Below are 12317 nucleotides of genomic sequence, written 5' to 3'. Positions count from 1 at the left end.
TATATATATATATATATATATATGCTAGAGTGTGTGCGTGATGTGTATAAAGATGTGTGTGATATGTTTGTTTGATTTCTTGTATGCTGAATGCCGTATTTGTATACATATACAAATATGTGTGTGTGGTATGTGTAGTATATATATATGTATATGTGCAGAAATGTGTGGATCTGTGGTGTTGGCATGTGTGTATACAATATGTGTGTAGGCATATATGCATGTGTTGCATAGATATGTTTATGTGTGTTGGGTATTTGTGTATGTTACGGGTGTGTGGTGTGTGTGTTATGGCATATGTGGAGCCCATGGGGACTTGTGAGGTGTAAGCTTTGTCACAGCAGAAACAACCATGGGAAGGCTGGAGAGGTGGCTCACTGACTAAGAGCACTTGCAGCTCAGGCAAAAGACTCAGATCTGGTTCCCAGCACTCATGTAGAAGGAGCACCGGCTAGCTTTATACCCAAAATAATAACACACAAATTGTATTAATTTAAACACTGCTTGGCCCATTAGCTCTAGTCTCTTACTGGCTAACTCTCATATCTTGCTTTAACCCATATCTAATAAAGGTGGTGGCTTACCGGAAAGATTCTAGTGTATGTCCATCTTGGGCTGGAGCTTCATGGTGTCTGCCCTGGAGAGGAGAGGCATGGCATCTGACTCACTTCCCTTCTTCCCAGCATTCTATTCTGTCTACTCCACCCACCTAAGGGCTGGTCTATCAAATGGCAGTTTCTTTATTAACCAATGAAATCAACACAAACAGAAGACCCTTCCACATCACACCCACACGGTCCAGGTCCCAGGAATCCCCAGGATTTAATGCCCTCTTCTGGCTCCTGTAGGCATCAGACACATACATGGTACACATACATATATATAGGTACTCTTATACAGAAAATCAAATATTTTTTCAATTTAATTTTTTATTTTACATATGTGAGTGTTTTTGTATGCACATATATCTGTGCACCATGGGTATGACTGGTGCCCATGGAAACCAGAAAAGGGCATTAAATCCCCTGGAACTGGAGTTTCAGACAGTTGTGAGCCACCATGTAGGTGCTGGGAATAGAACCTGGGTCCTCTGAAAGAACAGCAAGTCTTCTTAACCACTGGCTATCTCTATAGCATTTAATTTTTTGTTTGGTTTGTTTGTTTGTTTTTGAGACAGGGTTTTTCTGTGTAGACTGGTTGTCCTGGAACTCACTCTACAGACCAAGCTGGCCTTGAGTTCACAACATCCACCTGCCTCTGCCTCCTGCTGGGATTAAAGATGTATGATACCACTGCCTGGCAATTTTTGGTTTTTAAAGAAAGCAGTCTTGTTTTGTTGCTATCTTGGCTAGTGACATCTTCAAGATGGAGACGAACATGTGACGTGGTTGCCATCATAGTATTGTCATCAAGATGGTGACAACCATGTGACTTCACTACCATCTTAGTTAATACAGTCACATGGCATGAAACAAAATGGCAGCACCCATAAAATTTCCTGTACCCCTGAACTCTCAGGAAATGAACAGACCCTTAGAATTTCCTGCACCGCAGACATTCAGTCACATGACCCAATCCTCTTGTGCCAATTTTTTTACCGTTTTGGTTTTCACTGTCTCAGATGCTTAATGGGATCATGGGAAGGAAAAGCCCAGTGGGAACTCCAGTAAGGGCTCTCTTGTCACCTGACAAGGTCACTGCATTTTCATATCAGACTGAGGAGGCAACACCAGATCTTGATGGTGAAGTGTGTAGTTTTGGCAATTGTTTTGGCATGATGTATTTATTGCCTGGCTTCTAGAGGGGGCTTACGAGTTTCCCAGTCATTCACGTCTGACAGTAGTGAGCTCCCGATGGAGAATGCCACTCCGAGACAGCTAGGCTTGGAGAGCTCATGCAAATTAGCAGCAGTCTTTGGGAAACACAGATCCCAGCTAGGACCTGAAGGACAGACTGCCAGGTACTAGACAAACTGCTGCAAGCAGCTAGCGGGCACCAGTCTGCTTGTGGGAGAGATAGTTTCAAGCCATTTGCAGTAGGAAGCGCAGTAGAGTTCATCAGAGGCTCGGACAAGCCCCTCCCTCCTCTAGCTTTTCTGAGGACTCAGAGTTGGGAAGTTATAGGCAGCCGGCTGGCTATGTAACTGTCCACATCAGAAGAGGGCGTTATCTCAAGCCCCTAACCCCTCTGGGAGGTCGAATCTTTCACAGGGGTCATCTCTTAGATATCCTGCATATTAGATATTTACATTATGATTCATAATAGTAGCAACATTACAGTTATGAAGTATCAATAAAAATAATCTTATGGTGGGGGTTGTATTAAAGGGTCACAACAGTAAGAAGGCTGAGAACCGCTGTACTAACACAATAGGATGGGGAACTTGGGGTTGGGGTGGGTCCCAGCATATGGGGAAAGAAGTACAGGAATTTCTCTAGACCAGGGATTTTAGATTTTGTCTTGCACCAAATCAGCACCAAACCCTTTCTTCAGACTGGTATATTTAAAAATCACTTCATTTTCACTAGGTGATTGAATTCATGTCTTTTTTCGTGTTATAGCATGTAAGATTTAACTAGAAAACTCATGGTTCGCAACAGCATGGTATCTGTTTGCCATTGCTGGTTGACTGAGAACAGAAGAGATGCCACATTGAAGCTGCCAACACATGTGCTTTTGTTATAAACTGTGCTAAGAACTGAGCCAAAGGGATAGGACTGCCCGGGAAACCAAGATGCACTGGCTACAGAGTGGCTACTGATCGCTTCCTTCACCAGTAATTTAAATGGCAAAGACTTTGTTGCAAACACTGTTGACATCACCAGGGCAACCAAAACAAGGAGCACCCGCAGGCCTGGCCCAAGGTCTGAGAGGGGGAGTATTAGTAAGTGATAGTCTGTGTCGTCAGGGGATAAAAGGGACTGACAGGCTCCAGGGGATGGTGGGACATCTTTCACAATGTCCTGTACTATGGGGTGGCACTGGTTCTCTTGTTCATGGGACCCCTGGAGACCCCATTTGGTGAACTCTAACCAGTGCCCAGTCTACAAAAAGGACAGTGGATGCGAAGGGAAATTTTTTTCCTCCATGCTTCCAGGCAAAGCCATGGTCAAGCAAGGCCTTTGACTTACCCTCACACATATGAAACAATCGGTTAAAGACAGGCTAGGGAGCCACCAGCTAGGGAGCCAGGCCCAGGAAAGCCCTGAGGACGAGATCCTCAACTGGGCCGGTGGGGGGGCAGGGAGATGATTTTGGCCACCTGTGCGTATTGACCACACAGCAGGAAAACACAAAGACTAAAATTACTAATGTTTCCTCAATAGTCCAAGGGGTCCCACTCCCTGGACATTAGCTATCCTCCACACGGGATGTTATTTTGGCAGCTATTTCTCACAGTGATCTTTTTGATAAGGAAACACTGCCCAGATGGAATCTCAAATCCTGGCTCACTGAGCATCTGGCTGTGGCCAAGAGAAACAGGCCCACTATCATTTTACCTTAACACACAAATGGTGGCGAAATGTCCCTTCTCTATCCAGAAGCCATAGGGGAGGGACCTCATACTGATTCCAGCCACTCTAACGGCTGTCTCGAGGCCTGGAAGCATCCCGGGTTCATCACTCTGGAGACCAGCTTCAGCATGGGAGCCCAGAGGAGCAGTGCTACGAGCACATCCAGAGGCCCTACTCCAGCTTGATTTGCTTCCCTGCCTAGTACCCAAGACTAACAGCATGCCTTCCCTCCTCCCTCACATCTCTTTCCAGTCCCCAAAGACTTTTTTCCTCCCTACACTTGGTTATTCCACAAATAAGAGTTCTTTAGATAAGCCCACTGGAGGGGAACCCTGACTGCCACACATGATACCCCAGTCAGCTAGAAGAAGCCAGATAGGTCATTGCCCTAATTCCTAATGGAAATTTGGGGTGCCTCTTCAGGGAAGGGAAGGGGAGGGATGATGAAAACAGGAGATAAGATCCGGCAGTTTGGGGTAAAAAGACCCCACAGAGAAGTAACAGATCCCTATCCTAGCTAAACGCCAGAAATTCCTTAGGACTTGTGGCTGCCTCGTTCTTGCTGGAGGACAGAGATGACAAAAGTATTTGGAGCTCTTATCTGTGATCTAGCTCCTAAACAGTTTCAGGGTGACCTCTTCAGGGGTAGCAGTTGGAGCAGCAGTGAAGGCCTGTTAGGAGAAAGCTCCCTCTGGTCAAGAGAACAGAATCTTCCCTGGCCAATCACCTGGACAAGGGAGCACCTCTCAGAAAGACAGACTCACCTTCAGCCATGGCAAAGAGACACGTGGAATAATTGTTCCTCCTCCTGGAGATTCAGAGCTTCACTAAGACCAAACAATCCACGCATTTATTGTATCAAAACTCCACTGTGACTTTTGCTGCAATGTTTGTGACTGCAATGTTTGCTGGGAATTTAAAGAAACTGTATGCTGGGAATTTAAAGATACTGTATGCAGCCGGGCGATGGTGGCGCACGCCTTTAATCCCAGCATTCGGGAGGCAGAGGCAGGTGAATCTCTGTGAGTTCGAGACCAGCCTGGTCTACAGAGCTAGATCCAGGACAGGCTCCAAAGCCACAGAGAAACCCTGTCTCGAAAAACAAAAAAAAGAAAAAAAAAAGAAAAAAGAAACTGTATGATAAAGACAGGGAAACTGTAAGAAACGCTTTCTAGTAAAGACCGATGGCACCCCAAGGACCAATATTCTGTAACTCTTCCTCCTCATTTAATCTACCCTTGTCAAACTTGTATGGAAATTTTCCAGTCTCCCCCACCAAGTAAATCTGCTGTTTATACAAGTACCCCTCTACCTCATTCCTGGAACTTGATGGCCTGGAAGAGCTGACCCCTTCTCCTATTCCTTCATTTCCTTTCCACTGATATGTTTTCTTTTTTTTTAATTTATTTATTTATTGTGTATACAATATTCTGCCTGCAGGCCAAAAGAGGGCACCAGATCTCATTACAGATGGCTGTGAGCCACCATGTGGTTGCTGGGAATTGAATTCAGAAGGGCAGGCAGTGCTCTTAACATGAGCCATCTCTCCAGCCCTGTTTTGTTTGTTTTCAAGACAGTTTTCTCGTAGCCCTGACTGTCCTGGAACTCACTCTTTAGACCAGGCTGGCCTTGAACTCTCAGAGATCTGCCTGCCTTTGCCAAGTGCTGGGATTAAAGATACGCACCACCATGCCTGGTTTTCACTGATTTTTTTCAAGATCTTTTTTATTATTTATTTTTTTGAGTGCTCTATCTGCATATACACCTACATGCCAGAAGAGGGCATCGGATCACATTATAGGTGGTCTTGAGCCACCATGTGGGTTCTGGGAATTGAATTCAGAACCTCTGGAAGAGCAGCCAATGCTCTTAACCACTGAGCCATCTCTCCGGTCTCTTACACTGATTTTTTTTTTTCAAACAGTCCGGTCTCAAAGGACTGTGAGGTCAGACCCTAGGCTACAGGGCAAGAACACAGTCACCACTTGTGTTAGAATGAAAACCCAAGGGAACCTTCTGAGCTGGTGTGCAGCTTGCTCGTCTGCTTTAGGTTCCTGCACATACACCCATTTTACAAACAGAAATTGCCTTGATGAGTTGCTTTTACTTTGTTGTATGTGACACCAAGATTATGTGTTGTTTCTAACACCAACACACGAGACTCCCTGGGACTTGCTTGCTGGAAACAGGCAAAAGCACCTTGTCCTAAGTACTACCATTTTGACCTCAGATTCCATATTACCTGTAGGGCAAAACCAAGTTCAAGCTCCCAAGCCCTGGAGGAGCTGAGAACCTTCCAATGTCTAACCAACCTCCTCTTTAAACCATAGAGACAGCCATTATTATTCTCTAATAACATTATGGCTATCCCTAACAACAGAAAGAACAAATGAATCTGATTGATTGGACTGAAAAGCTTACATCCTGTGTTGGTTGACAATGATGGAACACATAGGGAAAACCCCTAATCTTTGAATTCTGATTGGTGAAAATAATATACCTGTAACTTGACACCGTTTGTGGATTTTGTGCTTAAATACTTGTTGAAGTGAATGAATGTTCAGGATCACAGCTCAGCCTCCGAGTCTGTTCTGCCACCCAGATCGATCAGGTTTTTTGTGCTGCCCGGTAATAAATCTGACTTTGTGGAACCTTCTTGTGTCTGCTTGGGTTGACTTGCAGAGCCTCGGACCAACCACAACACACTGACTAGCTAGCCCAACCTAACAGGTGAGCTCCAAGGACCTTGTCTCAAAAAGACGACTTGTACCACTCCTGAGGAAACACCTGAGACACACATGAACATGCATGTGCATATATGTCCCCTGCATTTTTAGGAAAACCTTTGACTGCTGAGCCCTACTGACAGCCCAACAGCCCATGATCCCACCATTTCCTTCCCCACTCTACCTCCATTGGCCTAGGTAGCCCCAGAGCCAAGTGACTCCCGTAGTATCAGAGGCGCACACAATAGGGCCGCAACAGAGCCTGGCTTAGGGGAAGGGGTGTGTGGAGGGAGGGGTATTTGACCTGTGACCCCAGCAGTACCCATGTGTGTTCTGGACAAACAGCTAAAGCTCCCTGTGGATGCCAGCATCCAACAGAGAAAGAACATTCCCCCCAGCCCACTCCTAGCCTCCTCTGTTTGAATTTTAAACACTTCCCAGTAGGATGTCTTCCCCCTCCCATCCTACCTCTCCAGAAGATGATGAGTCCCTGGGTCCAGTTTCCCCACCTTCAGGGTAACAGCCTAAGCCTCAGCTGTAGACAGGTTTTTCTTTGGGTCCTCAGATCACAAAAAAACTGCAGAGTCTTATTATTTAAAAAGCTAGGCCTGGGCTGGAGAGATGGCTCAGTGGTTAAGACCATTGCCTGCTCTTCCAAAGGTCCTGAGTTCAATTCCCAGCAACCACATGGTGGCTCACAACCATCTGTAATGAGGTCTGGTGCCCTCTTCTGGCCTGCAGGCATATATGGAGGCAGGATATTGTATACATAATAAGTAAATAAATAAATTTTAAAAAAAAAAGCTAGGCCTATAGCTTAGGCTTTTCCCCATTAGCTCTTATAAATTAAATTAACCTATTTCTTTTAATCTACATTTCTTTTGGGGGGGAGGTTGAGACAGGGTTTCTCTGTAGTTTTGGAGCCTGTTCTGAAACTAGCTCTTGTAACCCAGGCTGGCCTTGAACTCACAGAGATCCGCCTGCCTATGCCTCCCGAGTGCTGGGATTAAGGCTTGCACCACCACCCGGCTGATCTACATTCCTTCACGTGGCTCAATTACCCTTACTCTGCACTGCCCATCTGCTCCCTCTCCATCTGGCTGGAGACTCTTCTTCCCTGAATTGTCTCTGTCCGGAAGTCCCTGCTATACCTCCTGCCTAGCTATTGGCCATTTAGCTTTTTATTAAACCAGTCACAGTGACACATCTTCACACGGTGTAAAGGAATACTCCACCAAACTCAGCCCTGGTTCTTCTGGGAGGAATCTCCTTCCAGCTGTAAAACATCGACGCACCCCACCCCATCAAAACCCAAGCCCTTGCTCCCCTTATTCCTGAAGGAGGTGGGTGCTAATGTAAGTTCCCATTGTGGTAGTCACGTTCAGGGTGTCCCCTGTCTTGGAAGGGACTCTCAGAGTGTCAGAGACCCACACCCAAGCTCTGGGCAGAGCTCCGGGAATCCTGTTGAAGAGAGAGAGGAAGGATTGTAAGAGCCAGGGCGGGACAAGATCATCCCAAGGGAACCCACATAATCAACTAACCAAGACTCATAGGAGCTCATAGGACAGCAATGGAGCCTGCACAGGACTGACCTAGGCCCTCCACATATGTGTGACAGTTGTGCTTGATCTGCTTGTGGGACTCCTAGTGGTGGGAGCAGGGCCTATCCCTAATGCTTTGGCTGACTTCAGGAACATTCCTGGGTTGCCTTGCCTAGCCTTAATACAAAGGGAAGATCTTGGTCCTACCTCAACCTGATAAGCCAAGCTTCATTGACACCCATGGGAAATCTGCCCCTTTCTGAACAGAAACAGAGGAGGATTGGATTGGGAGACTGGAGTGGGAGGTGGGTAAAGGGAATGGGAGGAGAGGAGGGAGAAAAAACTGCAGGCGGGATGCAAAGTAAATAAATTTAATTAATAATTTAAAAAAAACTTTTGCAGAGGCTACTCTGCTGTCTTTGCCTGATCCAAAAGCAGACTCCTGCTTGGGTCCTCTCCCCACCCATAAATAAATCGCCTGATCCAAAAGCAGACCCCTGCTTGGGTCCCTCTCCCTGCCCATAAATAAAGCTCCCCTGTGCTGAGAATTTGGCATCTGGATGTGTCCTGTGCCAGCTCCAAGGCCCCTTCACACACACATTATCAACATCAGCTGGAGCTTGAGATACAACCTTGGTCCCCTCTGGACCACAGCTTCTATGTGCTGACCCTGAGGAAACACGTCCTGGATCCCACCTTGGGGATCTTGGCCTCTTCTTAGTCACAGCTGATTTTTCAGCCCCAGCGGATGGGCACCTCTCTCCCAGGAAAGCAAAGGTTTCACGTCTGTGCTGGCCTCCTGCTCACCACAGCTGACCCTTCAGCCCCAGATGACCAGAGATCAGAAATTCTTAATACAAGCCCTGAGAGTCTCTAGGGGACTCCGAAACCTCGAAAATCAGGCTTCCATCATCTATGGTTATCTCAACAGTTTTATCTTGCAAGCTTCCATGGGCAGCCCAAACTTAGAACACTAAGGGCTTTTTCAGCCCAAATTTCCAGACACTCTCAGTGTCATCCCGAAACAACGTGGTCAGGTCTGTCACAGCAACTGCTCACTCTGTCACCAGCGTCCGTCTGAGTTGGGTTTCCACTGCTGTGGTAAACACCACGACCAGAAGCTGCATGGGGAGTAAAGGGTTTGCTTCATCTTACAGGTGACAGGCCACTGTGAAGAACTCAAAGCAGGAATCTGGAGACAGGAACTGAAACAGAGTTGCGGAGGAGTACTGTTTATGGGCTTGCTCCTTGGAACTTTCTTTTGCATGTAATCAGGGGTGACACTACTCACAGAGGTCTGAGCTGTCCCACATCAATCATTAGTCATGAAAATCTCCCATAGTATCCTTGCCTACAGGCCAGCCTGACGCAGGCATTTCCTCAACTGAGCTACTTCTTCCCGGATGAGACTAGTTTGTGTGAAGTTGGCAGAAGCTACCCAGCACAATGGATTTTGGCTATGTGAGTATGTAGATAGGACCTGGAGTCTTCTTTGACCCACTAAGCCAATTGCTATGTTTGCCATAAATTACTGAGCCGCTTCTGCATCATCCCGGGGCTTTTCACCTCCATACAGCTGGAACACCAATTCGGGTAAATGACTATTATGCCCGATTCTAACAAGTAAATTACAGTGGTGGTTTCCACCCATGGCGGGGGGCTTGTTTGTGGGAAATTATGGTGTTTAAACATAAGACACCCTGGTGTGTACATGAGAAAAAAATAATTAAAACAGCCTCTGTGGTGGGCTTGAATTGTAGCTTGGTTGGTAGAGCAGTTGCTTGGACCAGGGTTCTACCGTCTCTACCCCCACCTTCCAGCATTAAGGTTACAGCTATATGCTGCCACACCCAACTTCTGCATGGTGCCAGGGTCTGAACTCAAGTCCTTGTGCTGGCACAGCAGGAACTTTACCAACTGAGCCACCTTCCCAGTCCCAAGTGTCATGATTCTTTTTGTTTTGTTTTTCAAGACAGGGTTTCTCTGTAGTTTTGGAGCCTGTCCTGGAACTAGCTCTTGTAGACCAGGCTGGCCTCGAACTCACAGAAATCTGCCTGCCTCTGCCTCCTGAGTGCTGGGATTAAAGGTGTGTGCCACCACCACTCAGTTGTGTCATGATTCTTGTTTGGGGCTTGTTTGGGGCTTGGAACGCTTCCACCTAAAGCTTCCTTTGTGATGTCTCTCCTTCCTTTGTGATGTCTCTCCTTTCTGTTGCAGAGTCCCAAACGTGCAAGGCCTTGATGGGAAGTGTCTTCCCACGTTTGGGAGGGAGGTTTCTTTTCCCTGTTTAATCGCCTGTCCTCTTCCCTTGAGTGTGTTCACAGGCCAAGTAAATAGTGTCCCTGCTCTGCGTGTTCACAGAGTCCTTTGTGTCCTGCCTTTCTGCTACAGGAGCGGAAGGTTTGTAAGCACAGGTCCCTTTCCAGGTTTGTTTCCACAAGGACTTTGGAGACCAAATAAACCAGTTGTGGTGAGGAAAGGTGAAGTATTGCCCTCTCTCTCCCAACCTCCTCTCTCTCTCCTTCTCTCCTCTCTCTCCCTCCTTCATAAAAATTGGCCTGTAGTGGGCATTCAAGATGTCGAAGCGAGGACGTGGTGGGTCCTCCGGAGCGAAATTCCGGATATCCCTGGGTCTTCCAGTAGGAGCTGTGATCAACTGTGCTGACAATACAGGAGCCAAAAATTTGTATATCATCTCTGTGAAGGGAATCAAGGGACGGCTGAACAGACTTCCTGCTGCTGGTGTGGACGACATGGTGATGGCCACGGTTAAGAAAAGCAAACCAGAGCTGAGAAAAAAAGGTCCATCCAGCCGTTGTAATTTGACAATGAAAGTCATATCGAAGAAAAGATGGGGTGTTTCTCTATTTTGAAGACAACGCAGGGGTCATAGTAAACAATAAAGGTGAGATGAAAGGTTCTGCTATCACGGGTCCAGTTGCAAAGGAGTGTGCAGACTTGTGGCCCAGGATTGCATCGAATGCAGGCAGCATTACGTGAATCCCGGTGCATTTGTAAAATAGATTCATTAAAAGGCTTTCTTGACACCTTCAAAAAAAAATTGGCCTGTAGGCAAGTCAGTGCTGCGTTTTCTGGGTGGGTGAGCTGATGTGAGCGAGCCCTAACTACTGTGAGCAGTGCCATCCCTGGGTGCTATAAGAAAGTAGGCTGAACAAAGGACAGCGAGCAAGCCAGTAAGCACTGCAGCTGGATTTTCTTTGGGCCACCAGTTCCCAAATAAAGACACAAAGACTTTTATTAATTATGAATGCTTGGCCTTAGCTTAGGCTTGTCCCCAACTAGCCCTTATAACCTAAATTAACCCATTTATATTAAGCTATGCTCCGCCAGGTGGTTCTTTACCTCTCCTCAGTACTGTACATCCGACTTGCTCTGAGTCTCACTGGCTTAATCCTGTGTGCCTCAGATTATTCCCAAGTTCCCCTCTCTCCCTGGAAGTCTCACCTACCCTCTCCTGCCTAGCTATTGGCCATTCAGCTCTTCAGTAAACCAATCAAAAGGCAAGTTAGGTAGAGACACATCTTCACAATATACAAAAAGATTATCCCACAACACAGAACTCCTTCATGGCCTCTGCTTCAGATTCTAGCTCCCAGTTCCTGCCTTGAGTTCCTATCCTGACTTCTCTGGTTGGTAGACTACAAGCTGTAGGGTGAAATAAACACTTTCTTCTCCATGTTGCTTTTGGTCATGGTGTTTTATCTCAGCAGCAGAAACCCAAATTAAGCAGAAAGTTTCAGGTTTTCCTGTTTGTACTTCCTCCCCAAAGACTGTAGGATGACTAAATAAATAAATATATGAATCTAAATAATAACTAAATTGAAAAGAAAAAGTGTAATTTTTTCTCTCTTCATTTTTTATAGAAAATAATTTTTTCATACAGCATATTCTGATTAGTTTCCTCTCTCCCAACTATTCCCAGATCCTCTCCACCTTCCCCCACTCAAATCCATACCCTTTCTTGATCTTTTTCTCATTAGAAAGCAAACAAGCATTTTTAAAAAAAGAAAGAACAAAAAAATAAGATAAAATTTAAAAAGTAAATAAAATAAAACTGATCTGAATAGGACAAAACAATCCATCATAAAAGAAAAAGCATCCTGGGTCGTGGAGCACAATTTTAATCCCATCACTTAGGAGGCAGAGGCATGTGGATCTCTGTGAGTCCAAGGCCAGCCTGGTCTACAGAATGAGTTCCAGGACAGCCAGAGCTGTTATACAGAGAAACTGTCTCCAGAAACGAGAGAGAGAGAGAGAGAGAGAGAGAGAGAGAGAGAGAGAGAGAGAGGACAAACATAAGAAACACATACATAGACACACACATTCTCATTATAAATGGTTGTGAGCCACCATGTGGTTGCCGGGAATTAAACTCAGGCCCTCTGGAAGAGCAGTCAGTGCTCTTAACCTCTGAGTCATCTGTCCATCCTCCTGATATACACATTCTCACACGTAAAAATCCCCAAAAGACACAAAATCAGAAATCATAGTAAACAAGCGAAAGACCTGTAGAT

At 46.0% G+C, this 12317-nt stretch overlaps 1 pseudogene; it reads left to right on the top strand.

Annotated features, from left to right (window-relative positions):
• Positions 1 to 10353: 10353 nt before the first annotated feature.
• On the top strand, positions 10354 to 10843 carry LOC102001444 (annotated as a pseudogene).
• Positions 10844 to 12317: the final 1474 nt, after the last annotated feature.

The sequence above is a fragment of the Microtus ochrogaster genome, unplaced genomic scaffold (genome assembly GCF_000317375.1).
Source record: "Microtus ochrogaster isolate Prairie Vole_2 unplaced genomic scaffold, MicOch1.0 UNK90, whole genome shotgun sequence".
Lineage (NCBI taxonomy): Eukaryota > Metazoa > Chordata > Mammalia > Rodentia > Cricetidae > Microtus > Microtus ochrogaster.
Note: the sequence above shows the minus strand (reverse complement) of the source record. Positions and strands in the feature narration are given on the sequence as shown.